We start from the raw sequence: 14282 nt of genomic DNA on the forward strand, positions 1-14282 counted from the left end.
ATTACACCACACCAGGGCCTGTGGCTGCTGGCTGAGGCCACTTACACCACACCAGGGCCTGTGGCACTGGCTGAGGCCACTTACACCACACCAGGGCCTGTGGCTGCTGGCTGAGGCCACTTACACCACACAAGGGCCTGTGGCTGCTGGCTGAGGCCACCCACACCACACCAGGGCCTGTGGCTGCTGGCTGAGGCCACTTACACCACACCAGGGCCTGTGGCTCTTGCTCAGGCCACTCATATCACACCAGACCCTGTGCTTCTGGCCGAGGCCATCTTCACCAAACCTGGCCCTGTGCTGCTTGCTGTGGCCATGTACAACACACCAGGCCCTGTGCTGGTTCCTGAGGCCATCTTCAACAATCCAGGGCCTGTGCTGTTAGATAAATGCCAAACTGAGCCTTTGGGTTAGGGTATTATGCAAACATGCAGGTATGGTTATAGGATTGTCTTCGTAACTTCAGGTACTTGCCACCTAATCAGTTGAATCCATAAATTGAGACATTGTGCTGGGGCCAGCAGCTTACGGCCATACCACCCTGAGCACGCCCGACCTCGTCTGATCTCGGAAGCTAAGAAGGGCTGGGCTTGGTTAGTACTTGGATGGGAGACTGCCTGGGAATACCTGGTACTGTAAGCCTTTCATTTTCATGTCATTGAACCGCTTTTGATCCAGAGAAGGGGTGTATTAAAAGACCAAAAGCAGCTGCCCATTAATGAGGGCACATTAACGACACTGCTTTTGGCTGTTTTCCAATGTCTTGTGCTGCTAGCTGATGCCACCTACACCACACCAGGGCCTGAGTGACCGGCTGGGGCCACTTACACCACATCAGGGCCTGTGGCTCTGGCTGAGGCCACTTACACCACACCAGGGCCTGTGGCTGCTGGCTGAGGCCACCTACACCACACCAGGGCCTTAGTTGCTATTGAGGCCAATTACACCACACCAGGGCCTGTGGCTGCTGGCTGAGGCCACTTACACCACACCAGGGCATTAGTTGCTATTGAGGCCACTTACACCACACCAGGGCCTGTGGCTGCTGGCTGAGGCCACCTACACCACACCAGGGCCTTAGTTGCTATTGAGGCCAATTACACCACACCAGGGCCTGTGGCACTGGCTGAGGCCACTTACACCACACCAGGGCCTGTGGCTGCTGGCTGAGGCCACTTACACCACACAAGGGCCTGTGGCTGCTGGCTGAGGCCACCCACACCACACCAGGGCCTGTGGCTGCTGGCTGAGGCCACTTACAACACACCAGGGCCTGTGGCTGTTGCTCAGGCCACTCATATCACACCAGACCCTGTGCTTCTGGCCGAGGCCATCTTCACCAAACCTGGCCCTGTGCTGCTTGCTGTGGCCATGTACAACACACCAGGCCCTGTGCTGGTTCCTGAGGCCATCTTCAACAATCCAGGGCCTGTGCTGTTAGATAAATGCCAAACTGAGCCTTTGGGTTAGGGTATTATGCAAACATGCAGGTATGGTTATAGGATTGTCTTCGTAACTTCAGGTACTTGCCACCTAATCAGTTGAATCCATAAATTGAGACATTGTGCTGGGGCCAGCAGCTTACGGCCATACCACCCTGAGCACGCCCGACCTCGTCTGATCTCGGAAGCTAAGCAGGGCTGGGCTTGGTTAGTACTTGGATGGGAGACTTCCTTGGAATACCTGGTGCTGTAAGCCTTTCATTTTCATGTCATTGAACCGCTTTTGATCCAGAGAAGGGGTGTATTAAAAGACCAAAAGCAGCTGCCCATTAATGAGGGCACATTAACGACATTGCTTTTGGCTCTTTTCCAATGTCTTGTGCTGCTAGCTGATGCCACCTACACCACACCAGGGCCTGAGTGACCGGCTGCGGCCACTTACACCACATCAGGGCCTGTGGCTGCTGGCTGAGGCCACTTACACCACACCAGGGCATTAGTTGCTATTGAGGCCAATTACACCACACCAGGGCCTGTGGCTCTGGCTGAGGCCACTTACACCACACCAGGGTCTGTGGCTGCTGGATGAGGCCACTTACACCACACCAAGGCCTGTGGCTGCTGGCTGAGGCCACTTACACCACACCAGGGCCTTAGTTGCTATTGAGGCCACTTACACCACACCAGGGCCTGTGGCTGCTGGCTGAGGCCACATACACCACACCACGGCCTTATTTGCTTCTGAGGCCACTTACACCACACCAGGGCCTGTGGCTGCTGGCTGAGGCCACATACACCACACCAGGGCCTTAGTTGCTATTGAGGCCAATTACACCACACCAGGGCCTGTTGCTCTTGCTCAGGCCACTTACACCACACCAGGGCCTGTGGCTCTTGCTCAGGCCACTTACTCCACACCAGGGCCTGTGGCTCTTGCTCAGGCCACTCATATCACACCAGGCCCTGTGCTTCTGGCCGAGGCCATCTTCACCAAACCAGGCCCTGTGCTGCTAGCTGTGGCCATGTACAACACACCAGGCCCTGTTCTGGTTCTTGAGGCCATCTTCAACAATCCAGGGCCTGTGCTGTTGGATAAATGCTAAACTGAGCCTTTGGGTTAGGGTATTATGCAAACATGCAGGTATGGTTATAGGATTGTCTTCGTAACTTCAGGTACTTGCCACCTAATCACTTGAATCCATAAATTGAGACATTGTGCTGGGGCCAGCAGCTTACGGCCATACCACCCTGAGCACGCCCGACCTCGTCTGATCTCGGAAGCTAAGCAGGGCTGGGCTTGGTTAGTACTTGGATGGGAGACTACCTGGGAATACCTGGTGCTGTAAGCCTTTCATTTTCATGTCATTGAACCGCTTTTGATCCAGAGAAGGGGTGTATTAAAAGACCAAAAGCAGCTGCCCATTAATGAGGGCACATTAACGACATTGCTTTTGGCTGTTTTCCAATGTCTTGTGCTGCTAGCTGATGCCACCTACACCACACCAGGGCCTGAGTGACCGGCTGGGGCCACTTACACCACATCAGGGCCTGTGGCTGCTGGCTGAGGCCACTTACACCACACCAGGGCCTGTGGCTGCTGGCTGAGGCCACTTACACCACACCAGGGCATTATTTGCTATTGAGGCCAATTACACCACACCAGGGTCTGTGGCTCTTGCTCAGGCCACTTACACCACACCAGGGCCTGTGGCACTGGCTGAGGCCACTTACACCACACCAGGGCCTGTGGCTGCTGGCTGAGGCCACCTACACCACACCAGGGCATTAGTTGCTATTGAGGCCAATTACACCACACCAGGGTCTGTGACTCTTGCTCAGGCCACTTAGACCACACCAGGGCCTGTGGCACTGGCTGAGGCCACTTACACCACACCAGGGCCTGTGGCTGCTGGCTGAGGCCACTTACACCACACCAGGGCCTGTGGCTCTGGCTGAGGTCACTTACACCACACCAGGGCCTGTGGCTGCTGGCTGAGGGCACTTACACCACACCAGTGCCTGTGGCTTCTGGCTGAGGCCACTTACACCACACCAGGGCCTGTGGCTCTTGCTCAGGCCACTTACACCACACCAGGGCCTGTGGCTGCTGGCTGAGGCCACTTACACCACACCAGGGCCTGTGGCTGCTGGCTGAGGCCACTTACACCACACCAGGGCCTGTGGCTGCTGGCTGAGGGCAGTTACACCACACCAGTGCCTGTGGCTGCTGGCTGAGGTCACTTACACCACACCAGGGCATTAGTTGCTATTGAGGCCAATTACACCACACCAAGGTCTGTGACTCTTGCTCAGGCCACTTACACCACACCAGGGCCTGTGGCTGCTGGCTGAGGCCACTTACACCACACCAGGGCCTGTGGCTGCTGGCTGAGGTCACTTACACCACACCAGGGCATTAGTTGCTATTGAGGCCAATTACACCACACCAGGGTCTGTGACTCTTGCTCAGGCCACTTACACCACACCAGGGCCTGTGGCACTGGCTGAGTCCACTTACACCACACCAGGGCCTGTGGCTGCTGGCTGAGGCCACTTACACCACACCAGGGCCTGTGGCTGCTGGCTGAGGTCACTTACACCACACCAGGGCCTGTGGCTGCTGGCTGAGGGCACTTACACCACACCAGTGCCTGTGGCTTCTGGCTGAGGCCACTTACACCACACCAGGGCCTGTGGCTGCTGGCTGAGGCCACTTACACCGCACAAGGGCCTGTGGCTGCTGGCTGAGGCCACCTACACCACACCAGGGCCTGTGGCTCTTGCTCAGGCCACTCATATCACACCAGACCCTGTGCTTCTGGCCGAGGCCATCTTCACCAAACCTGGCCCTGTGCTGCTTGCTGTGGCCATGTACAACACACCAGGCCCTGTGCTGGTTCCAGAGGCCATCTTCAACAATCCAGGGCCTGTGCTGTTAGATAAATGCCAAACTGAGCCTTTGGGTTATGGTATTATGCAAACATGCATGTATGGTTATAGGATTGTCTTCGTAACTTCAGGTACTTGCCACCTAATCAGTTGAATCCATAAATTGAGACATTGTGCTGGGGCTAGCAGCTTACGGCCATACCACCCTGCGCACGCCCGACCTCGTCTGATCTCGGAAGCTAAGCAGGGCTGGGCTTGGTTAGTACTTGGATGGGAGACTGCCTGGGAATACCTGGTGCTGTAAGCCTTTCATTTTCATGTCATTGAACCGCTTTTGATCCAGAGAAGGGGTGTATTAAAAGACCAAAAGCAGCTGCCCATTAATGAGGGCACATTAACGACATTGCTTTTGGCTGTTTTCCAATGTCTTGTGCTGCTAGCTGATGCCACCTACACCACACCAGGGCCTGAGTGACCGGCTGGGGCCACTTACACCACATCAGGGCCTGTGGCTCTGGCTGAGGCCACTTACACCACACCACGGCCTGTGGCTGCTGGCTGAGGCCACTTACACCACACCAGGGCCTGTGGCTGCTGGCTGAGGCCACCTACACCACACCAGGGCCTTAGTTGCTATTGAGGCCACTTACACCACACCAGGGCCTGTGGCTGCTGGCTGAGGCCACATACACCACACCAGGGCCTTAGTTGCTATTGAGGCCACTTACACCACACCAGGGCCTGTGGCTCTTGCTCAGGCCACTTACACCACACCAGGGCCTGTGGCTGCTGGCTGAGGCCACTTACACCACACCAGGGCCTGTGGCTGCTGGCTGAGGCCACTTACACCACACCACGGCCTTAGTTGCTATTGAGGCCACTTACACCACACCAGGGCCTGTGGCTGCTGGCTGAGGCCACATACACCACACCAGGGCCTTAGTTGCTATTGAGGCCACTTACACCACACCAGGGCCTTAGTTGCTATTGAGGCCAATTACACCACACCATGGTCTGTGGCTCTTGCTCAGGCCACTTACACCACACCAGGGCCTGTGGCTGCTGGCTGAGGCCACTTACACCACACCAGGGCATTAGTTGCTATTGAGGCCACTTACACCACACCAGGGCCTGTGGCTGCTGGCTGAGGCCACCTACACCACACCAGGGCATTAGTTGCTATTGAGGCCAATTACACCACACCAGGGTCTGTGGCTCTTGCTCAGGCCACTTACACCACACCAGGGCCTGTGGCACTGGCTGAGGCCACTTACACCACACCAGGGCCTGTGGCTCTGGCTGAGGCCACTTACACCACACCAGGGCCTGTGGCTGCTGGCTGAGGCCACTTACACCACACCAGGGCCTGTGGCTGCTGGCTGAGGCCACTTACACCACACCAGTGCCTGTGGCTTCTGGCTGAGGCCACTTACACCACACCAGGGCCTTAGTTGCTATTGAGGCCAATTACACCACACCAGGGTCTGTGACTCTTGCTCAGGCCACTTACACCACACCAGGGCCTGTGGCACTGGCTGAGGCCACTTACACCACACCAGGGCCTGTGGCTGCTGGCTGAGGCCACTTACACCACACCAGGGCCTGTGGCTGCTGGCTGAGGCCACTTACACCACACCAGGGCCTGTGGCTGCTGGCTGAGGGCACTTACACCACACCAGTGCCTGTGGCTTCTGGCTGAGGCCACTTACACCACACCAAGGCCTGTGGCTCTTGCTCAGGCCACTCACATCACACCAGGCCCTGTGCTTCTGGCCGAGGCCATCTTCACCAAACCAGGCCCTGTGCTGCTAGCTGTGGCCATGTACAACACACCAGGCCCTGTGCTGGTTCCTGAGGCCATCTTCAACAATCCAGGGTCTGTGCTGTTAGATAAATGCTAAACTGAGCCTTTGGGTTAGGGTATTATGCAAACATGCAGGTATGGTTAAAGGATTGTCTTCGTAACTTCAGGTACTTGCCACCTAATCAGTTGAATCCATAAATTGAGACATTGTGCTGGGGCCAGCAGCTTACGGCCATACCACCCTGAGCACGCCCGACCTCGTCTGATCTCGGAAGCTAAGCAGGGCTGGGCTTGGTTAGTACTTGGATGGGAGACTGCCTGGGAATACCTGGTGCTGTAAGCCTTTCATTTTCATGTCATTGAACCGCTTTTGATCCAGAGAAGGGGTGTATTAAAAGACCAAAAGCAGCTGCCCATTAATGAGGGCACATTAACGACATTGCTTTTGGCTCTTTTCCAATGTCTTGTGCTGCTAGCTGATGCCACCTACACCACACCAGGGCCTGAGTGACCGGCTGGGGCCACTTACACCACATCAGGGCCTGTGGCTCTGGCTGAGGCCACTTACACCACACCAGGGCCTGTGGCTGCTGGCTGAGGCCACTTACACCACACCAGGGCCTGTGGCTGCTGGCTGAGGCCACTTACACCACACCAGGGCCTGTGGCTGCTGGCTGAGGCCACTTACACCACACCAGGGCCTGTGGCTGCTGGCTGAGGCCACTTAAACCACACCAGGGCCTGTGGCTGCTGGCTGAGGCCACTTACACCACACAAGGGCCTGTGGCTGCTGGCTGAGGCCACTTACACCACACCAGGGCCTGTGGCTGCTGGCTGAGGCCACTTACACCACACAAGGGCCTGTGGCTGCTGGCTGAGGCCACCTACACCACACCAGGGCCTGTGGCTCTTGCTCAGGCCACTCATATCACACCAGACCCTGTGCTTCTGGCCAAGGCCATCTTCACCAAACCTGGCCCAGTGCTGCTTGCTGTGGCCATGTACAACACACCAGGCCCTGTGCTGCTGGCTGAGGCCACTTACACCACACCAGGGCCTTAGTTGCTATTGAGGCCACTTACACCACACCAGGGCCTTATTTGCTTCTGAGGCCACTTACACCACACCAGGGCCTGTGGCTGCTGGCTGAGGCCACCTACACCACACCAGGGCATTAGTTGCTATTGAGGCCAATTACACCACACCAGGGTCTGTGACTCTTGCTGAGGCCACTTACACCACACCACGGCCTTAGTTGCTATTGAGGCCACTTACACCACACCAAGGCCTGTGGCTGCTGGCTGAGGCCACTTACACCACACCAGGGCCTGTGGCTGCTGGCTGAGGCCACTTACACCACACCAGGGCATTAGTTGCTATTGAGGCCATGTACACCACACCAGGGTCTGTGGCTCTTGCTCAGGCCACTTACACCACACCAGGGCCTGTGGCTCTGGCTGAGGCCACTTACACCACACCAGGGCCTTAGTTGCTATTGAGGCCACTTACACCACACCATGGCCTGTGGCTCTGGCTGAGGCCACTTACACCACACAAGGGCCTGTGGCTCTGGCTGAGGCCACTTACACCACACCAGGGCCTTAGTTGCTATTGAGGCCAATTACACCACACCAGGGCCTGTGGCTCTTGCTCAGGCCACTCATATCACACCAGGGCCTGTGCTTCTGGCCGAGGCCATCTTCACCAAACCAGGCCCTGTGCTGCTAGCTGTGGCCATGTACAACACACCAGGCCCTGTTCTGGTTCCTGAGGCCATCTTCAACAATCCAGGGCCTGTGCTGTTGGATAAATGCTAAACTGACCCTTTGGGTTAGGGTATTATGCAAACATGCAGGTATGGTTATAGGATTGTCTTCGTAACTTCAGGTACTTGCCACCTAATTACTTGAATCCATAAATTGAGACATTGTGCTGGAGCCAGCAGCTTACGGCCATACCACCCTGAGCACGCCTGACCTCATCTGATCTCGGAAGCTAAGCAGGGCTGGGCTTGGTTAGTACTTGGATGGGAGACTTCCTTGGAATACCTGGTGCTGTAAGCCTTTCATTTTCATGTCATTGAACCGCTTTTGATCCAGAGAAGGGGTGTATTAAAAGACCAAAAGCAGCTGCCCATTAATGAGGGCACATTAACGACATTGCTTTTGGCTGTTTTCCAATGTCTTGTGCTGCTAGCTGATGCCACCTACACCACACCAGGGCCTGAGTGACCGGCTGGGGCCACTTACACCATATCAGGGCCTGTGGCTCTGGCTGAGGCCACTTACACCACACCAAGGCCTGTGGCTGCTGGCTGAGGCCACTTACACCACACCAGGGCCTTAGTTGCTATTGAGGCCAATTACACCACACCAGGGTCTGTGGCTCTTGCTCAGGCCACTTACACCACACCAGGGCCTGTGGCTGCTGGCTGAGGCCACTTACACCACACAAGGGCCTGTGGCTGCTGGTTGAGACCACTTACACCACACCAGGGCCTGTGGCTCTTGCTCAGGCCACTTACACCACACCAGGGCCTGTGGCTCTGGCTGAGGCCACTTACACCACACCACGGCCTTATTTGCTTCTGAGGCCACTTACACCACACCAGGGCCTGTGGCTGCTGGCTGAGGCCACATACACCACACCAGGGCCTTAGTTGCTATTGAGGCCAATTACACCACACCAGGGCCTCTGGCACTGGCTGAGGCCACTTACACCACACCAGGGCCTGTGGCTGCTGGCTGAGGCCACTTACACCACACCAGGGCCTGTGGCTGCTGGATGAGGCGACTTACACCACACCAAGGCCTGTGGCTGCTGGCTGAGGCCACTTACACCACACCACGGCCTTAGTTGCTATTGAGGCCACTTACACCACACCAGGGCCTGTGGCTGCTGGCTGTGGCCATGTACACCACACAAGGGCCTGTGGCTGCTGGCTGAGGCCACATACACCACACCAGGGCCTTAGTTGCTATTGAGGCCAATTACACCACACCAGGGCCTGTGGCTGCTGGCTGAGGCCACTTACACCACACCAGTGCCTGTGGCTTCTGGCTGAGGCCACTTACACCACACCAAGGCCTGTGGCTCTTGCTCAGGCCACTCACATCACACCAGGCCCTGCGCTTCTGGGCGAGGCCATCTTCACCAAACCAGGCCCTGTGCTGGTTCCTGAGGCCATCTTCAACAATCCAGGGTCTGTGCTGTTAGATAAATGCTAAACTGAGCCATTGGGTTAGGGTATTATGCAAACATGCAGGTATGGTTAAAGGATTGTTTTCGTAACTTCAGGTACTTGCCACCTAATCAGTTGAATCCATAAATTGAGACATTGTGCTGGGGCCAGCAGCTTACGGCCATACCACCCTGAGCACGCCCGACCTCGTCTGATCTCGGAAGCTAAGCAGGGCTGGGCTTGGTTAGTACTTGGATGGGAGACTACCTGGGAATACCTGGTGCTGTAAGCCTTTCATTTTCATGTCATTGAACCGCTTTTGATCCAGAGAAGGGGTGTATTAAAAGACCAAAAGCAGCTGCCCATTAATGAGGGCACATTAACGACATTGCTTTTGGCTGTTTTCCAATGTCTTGTGCTGCTAGCTGATGCCACCTACACCACACCAGGGCCTGAGTGACCGGCTGGGGCCACTTACACCACATCAGGGCCTGTGGCTGCTGGCTGAGGCCACTTACACCACACCAGGGCCTGTGGCTGCTGGCTGAGGCCACTTACACCACACCAGGGCCTGTGGCTGCTGGCTGAGGCCACCTACACCACACCAGGGCCTTAGTTGCTATTGAGGCCAATTACACCACACCAGGGTCTGTGGCTCTTGCTCAGGCCACTTACACCACACCAGGGCCTGTGGCTGCTGGCTGAGGCCACTTACACCACACCAGGGCCTGTGGCTGCTGGCTGAGGCCACCTACACCACACCAGGGCATTAGTTGCTATTGAGGCCAATTACACCACACCAGGGTCTGTGGCTCTTGCTCAGGCCACTTACACCACACCAGGGCCTGTGGCACTGGCTGAGGCCACCTACACCACACCAGGGCATTAGTTGCTATTGAGGCCAATTACACCACACCAGGGTCTGTGGCTCTTGCTCAGGCCACTTACACCACACCAGGGCCTGTGGCTCTGGCTGAGGCCACTTACACCACACCAGGGCCTGTGGCTGCTGGCTGAGGCCACTTACACCACACCAGGGCCTGTGGCTGCTGGCTGAGGCCACTTACACCACACCAGGGCCTGTGGCTGCTGGCTGAGGCCACTTACACCACACCAGTGCCTGTGGCTTCTGGCTGAGGCCACTTACACCACACCAGGGCCTGTGGCTCTTGCTCAGGCCACTCACATCACACCAGGGCCTGTGGCTGCTGGCTGAGGTCACTTACACCACACCAGTGCCTGTGGCTGCTGGCTGAGGGCACTTACACCACACCAGGGCCTGTGGCTCTTGCTCAGGCCACTTACACCACACCAGGGCCTGTGGCTCTTGCTCAGGCCACTCATATCACACCAGGCCCTGCGCTTCTGGCCGAGGCCATCTTCACCAAACCAGGCCCTGTGCTGCTAGCTGTGGCCATGTACAACACACCAGGCCCTGTGCTGGTTCCTGAGGCCATCTTCAACAATCCAGGGCCTGTGCTGTTAGATAAATGCTAAACTGAGCCTTTGGGTTAGGGTATTATGCAAACATGCAGGTATGGTTAAAGGATTGTCTTCGTAACTTCAGGTACTTGCCACCTAATCAGTTGAATCCATAAATTGAGACATTGTGCTGGGGCCAGCAGCTTACGGCCATACCACCCTGAGCACGCCCGACCTCGTCTGATCTCGGAAGCTAAGCAGGGCTGGGCTTGGGTAGTACTTGGATGGGAGTATGCCTGGGAATACCTGGTGCTGTAAGCCTTTCATTTTCATGTCATTGAACCGCTTTTGATCCAGAGAAGGGGTGTATTAAAAGACCAAAAGCAGCTGCCCATTAATGAGGGCACATTAACGACATTGCTTTTGGCTGTTTTCCAATGTCTTGTGCTGCTAGCTGATGCCACCTACACCACACCAGGGCCTGAGTGACCGGCTGGGGCCACTTACACCACATCAGGGCCTGTGGCTGCTGGCTGAGGCCACTTACACCACACCAGGGCCTGTGGCTGCTGGCTGAGGCCACCTACACCACACCAGGGCCTTAGTTGCTATTGAGGCCAATTACACCACACCAGGGTCTGTGGCTCTTGCTCAGGCCACTTACACCACACCAGGGCCTGTGGCTGCTGGATGAGGCCACTTACACCACACCAGGGCATTAGTTGCTATTGAGGCCACTTACACCACACCAGGGCCTGTGGCTGCTGGCTGAGGCCACCTACACCACACCAGGGCATTAGTTGCTATTGAGGCCAATTACACCACACCAGGGTCTGTGGCTCTTGCTCAGGCCACTTACACCACACCAGGGCCTGTGGCACTGGCTGAGGCCACTTACACCACACCAGGACCTGTGGCTCTGGTTGAGGCCACTTACACCACACCAGGGCCTGTGGCTGCTGGCTGAGGCCACTTACACCACACCAGGGCCTGTGGCTGCTGGCTGAGGCCACTTACACCACACCAGGGCCTGTGGCTGCTGGCTGAGGCCACTTACACCACACCAGTGCCTGTGGCTTCTGGCTGAGGCCACTTACACCACACCAGGGCCTGTGGCTCTTGCTCAGGCCACTCACATCACACCAGGCCCTGCGCTTCTGGCCGAGGCCATCTTCACCAAACCAGGCCCTGTGCTGCTAGCTGTGGCCATGTACAACACACCAGGCCCTGTGCTGGTTCCTGAGGCCATCTTCAACAATCCAGGGCCTGTGCTGTTAGATAAATGCTAAACTGAGCCTTTGGGTTAGGGTATTATGCAAACATGCAGGTATGGTTAAAGGATTGTCTTCGTAACTTCAGGTACTTGCCACCTAATCAGTTGAATCCATAAATTGAGACATTGTGCTGGGGCCAGCAGCTTACGGCCATACCACCCTGAGCACGCCCGACCTCGTCTGATCTCGGAAGCTAAGCAGGGCTGGGCTTGGTTAGTACTTGGATGGGAGACTACCTGGGAATACCTGGTGCTGTAAGCCTTTCATTTTCATGTCATTGAACCGCTTTTGATCCAGAGAAGGGGTGTATTAAAAGACCAAAAGCAGCTGCCCATTAATGAGGGCACATTAACGACATTGCTTTTGGCTGTTTTCCAATGTCTTGTGCTGCTAGCTGATGCCACCTACACCACACCAGGGACTGAGTGACCGGCTGGGGCCACTTACACCACATCAGGGCCTGTGGCTGCTGGCTGAGGCCACTTACACCACACCAGGGCCTGTGGCTGCTGGCTGAGGCCACTTACACCACACCAGGGCATTATTTGCTATTGAGGCCAATTACACCACACCAGGGTCTGTGGCTCTTGCTCAGGCCACTTACACCACACCAGGGCCTGTGGCACTGGCTGAGGCCACTTACACCACACCAGGGCCTGTGGCTGCTGGCTGAGGCCACCTACACCACACCAGGGCATTAGTTGCTATTGAGGCCAATTACACCACACCAGGGTCTGTGACTCTTGCTCAGGCCACTTAGACCACACCAGGGCCTGTGGCACTGGCTGAGGCCACTTACACCACACCAGGGCCTGTGGCTGCTGGCTGAGGCCACTTACACCACACCAGGGCCTGTGGCTCTGGCTGAGGTCACTTACACCACACCAGGGCCTGTGGCTGCTGGCTGAGGGCACTTACACCACACCAGTGCCTGTGGCTTCTGGCTGAGGCCACTTACACCACACCAGGGCCTGTGGCTCTTGCTCAGGCCACTTACACCACACCAGGGCCTGTGGCTGCTGGCTGAGGCCACTTACACCACACCAGGGCCTGTGGCTGCTGGCTGAGGCCACTTACACCACACCAGGGCCTGTGGCTGCTGGCTGAGGCCACTTACACCACACCAGGGCCTGTGGCTGCTGGCTGAGGTCACTTACACCACACCAGGGCATTAGTTGCTATTGAGGCCAATTACACCACACCAGGGTCTGTGACTCTTGCTCAGGCCACTTACACCACACCAGGGCCTGTGGCACTGGCTGAGTCCACTTACACCACACCAGGGCCTGTGGCTGCTGGCTGAGGCCACTTACACCACACCAGGGCCTGTGGCTGCTGGCTGAGGTCACTTACACCACACCAGGGCCTGTGGCTGCTGGCTGAGGGCACTTACACCACACCAGTGCCTGTGGCTTCTGGCTGAGGCCACTTACACCACACCAGGGCCTGTGGCTGCTGGCTGAGGCCACTTACACCGCACAAGGGCCTGTGGCTGCTGGCTGAGGCCACCTACACCACACCAGGGCCTGTGGCTCTTGCTCAGGCCACTCATATCACACCAGACCCTGTGCTTCTGGCCGAGGCCATCTTCACCAAACCTGGCCCTGTGCTGCTTGCTGTGGCCATGTACAACACACCAGGCCCTGTGCTGGTTCCAGAGGCCATCTTCAACAATCCAGGGCCTGTGCTGTTAGATAAATGCCAAACTGAGCCTTTGGGTTATGGTATTATGCAAACATGCATGTATGGTTATAGGATTGTCTTCGTAACTTCAGGTACTTGCCACCTAATCAGTTGAATCCATAAATTGAGACATTGTGCTGGGGCCAGCAGCTTACGGCCATACCACCCTGAGCACGCCCGACCTCGTCTGATCTCGGAAGCTAAGCAGGGCTGGGCTTGGTTAGTACTTGGATGGGAGACTGCCTGGGAATACCTGGTGCTGTAAGCCTTTGATTTTCATGTCATTGAACCGCTTTTGATCCAGAGAAGGGGTGTATTAAAAGACCAAAAGCAGCTGCCCATTAATGAGGGCACATTAACGACATTGCTTTTGGCTGTTTTCCAATGTCTTGTGCTGCTAGCTGATGCCACCTACACCACACCAGGGCCTGAGTGACCGGCTGGGGCCACTTACACCACATCAGGGCCTGTGGCTCTGGCTGAGGCCACTTACACCACACCACGGCCTGTGGCTGCTGGCTGAGGCCACTTACACCACACCAGGGCCTGTGGCTGCTGGCTGAGGCCACCTACACCACACCAGGGCC

The 14282-nt window shown here is 56.6% G+C and overlaps 10 non-coding genes across 10 annotated transcripts; all 10 read left to right on the forward strand.

The window, feature by feature from the left end:
• Window positions 1-523: 523 nt before the first annotated feature.
• On the forward strand, window positions 524-642 carry LOC143417480 (5S ribosomal RNA). The gene has a single exon (XR_013097702.1). It is a non-coding gene; the product is annotated as a 5S ribosomal RNA (ribosomal RNA).
• Window positions 643-1579: 937 nt separating this feature from the next.
• On the forward strand, window positions 1580-1698 carry LOC143418012 (5S ribosomal RNA). The gene has a single exon (XR_013098160.1). It is a non-coding gene; the product is annotated as a 5S ribosomal RNA (ribosomal RNA).
• A 974-nt stretch (window positions 1699-2672) lies between these two features.
• LOC143417508 (5S ribosomal RNA) lies at window positions 2673-2791 on the forward strand. The gene has a single exon (XR_013097730.1). It is a non-coding gene; the product is annotated as a 5S ribosomal RNA (ribosomal RNA).
• Window positions 2792-4519: 1728 nt separating this feature from the next.
• On the forward strand, window positions 4520-4638 carry LOC143417888 (5S ribosomal RNA). The gene has a single exon (XR_013098036.1). It is a non-coding gene; the product is annotated as a 5S ribosomal RNA (ribosomal RNA).
• A 1721-nt stretch (window positions 4639-6359) lies between these two features.
• LOC143417754 (5S ribosomal RNA) lies at window positions 6360-6478 on the forward strand. The gene has a single exon (XR_013097902.1). It is a non-coding gene; the product is annotated as a 5S ribosomal RNA (ribosomal RNA).
• Window positions 6479-8079: 1601 nt separating this feature from the next.
• LOC143417302 (5S ribosomal RNA) lies at window positions 8080-8198 on the forward strand. Its single transcript, XR_013097522.1, has one exon. It is a non-coding gene; the product is annotated as a 5S ribosomal RNA (ribosomal RNA).
• Window positions 8199-9489: 1291 nt separating this feature from the next.
• LOC143417520 (5S ribosomal RNA) lies at window positions 9490-9608 on the forward strand. Its single transcript, XR_013097742.1, has one exon. It is a non-coding gene; the product is annotated as a 5S ribosomal RNA (ribosomal RNA).
• A 1332-nt stretch (window positions 9609-10940) lies between these two features.
• On the forward strand, window positions 10941-11059 carry LOC143417490 (5S ribosomal RNA). The gene has a single exon (XR_013097712.1). It is a non-coding gene; the product is annotated as a 5S ribosomal RNA (ribosomal RNA).
• A 1095-nt stretch (window positions 11060-12154) lies between these two features.
• Window positions 12155-12273, forward strand: LOC143417531 (5S ribosomal RNA). The gene has a single exon (XR_013097743.1). It is a non-coding gene; the product is annotated as a 5S ribosomal RNA (ribosomal RNA).
• Window positions 12274-13844: 1571 nt separating this feature from the next.
• On the forward strand, window positions 13845-13963 carry LOC143417755 (5S ribosomal RNA). Its single transcript, XR_013097903.1, has one exon. It is a non-coding gene; the product is annotated as a 5S ribosomal RNA (ribosomal RNA).
• The last annotated feature ends 319 nt before the right edge of the window (window positions 13964-14282 follow it).

The sequence above is a fragment of the Maylandia zebra genome, linkage group LG3, assembly GCF_041146795.1.
Source record: "Maylandia zebra isolate NMK-2024a linkage group LG3, Mzebra_GT3a, whole genome shotgun sequence".
In the NCBI taxonomy this organism is placed as follows: domain Eukaryota; kingdom Metazoa; phylum Chordata; class Actinopteri; order Cichliformes; family Cichlidae; genus Maylandia; species Maylandia zebra.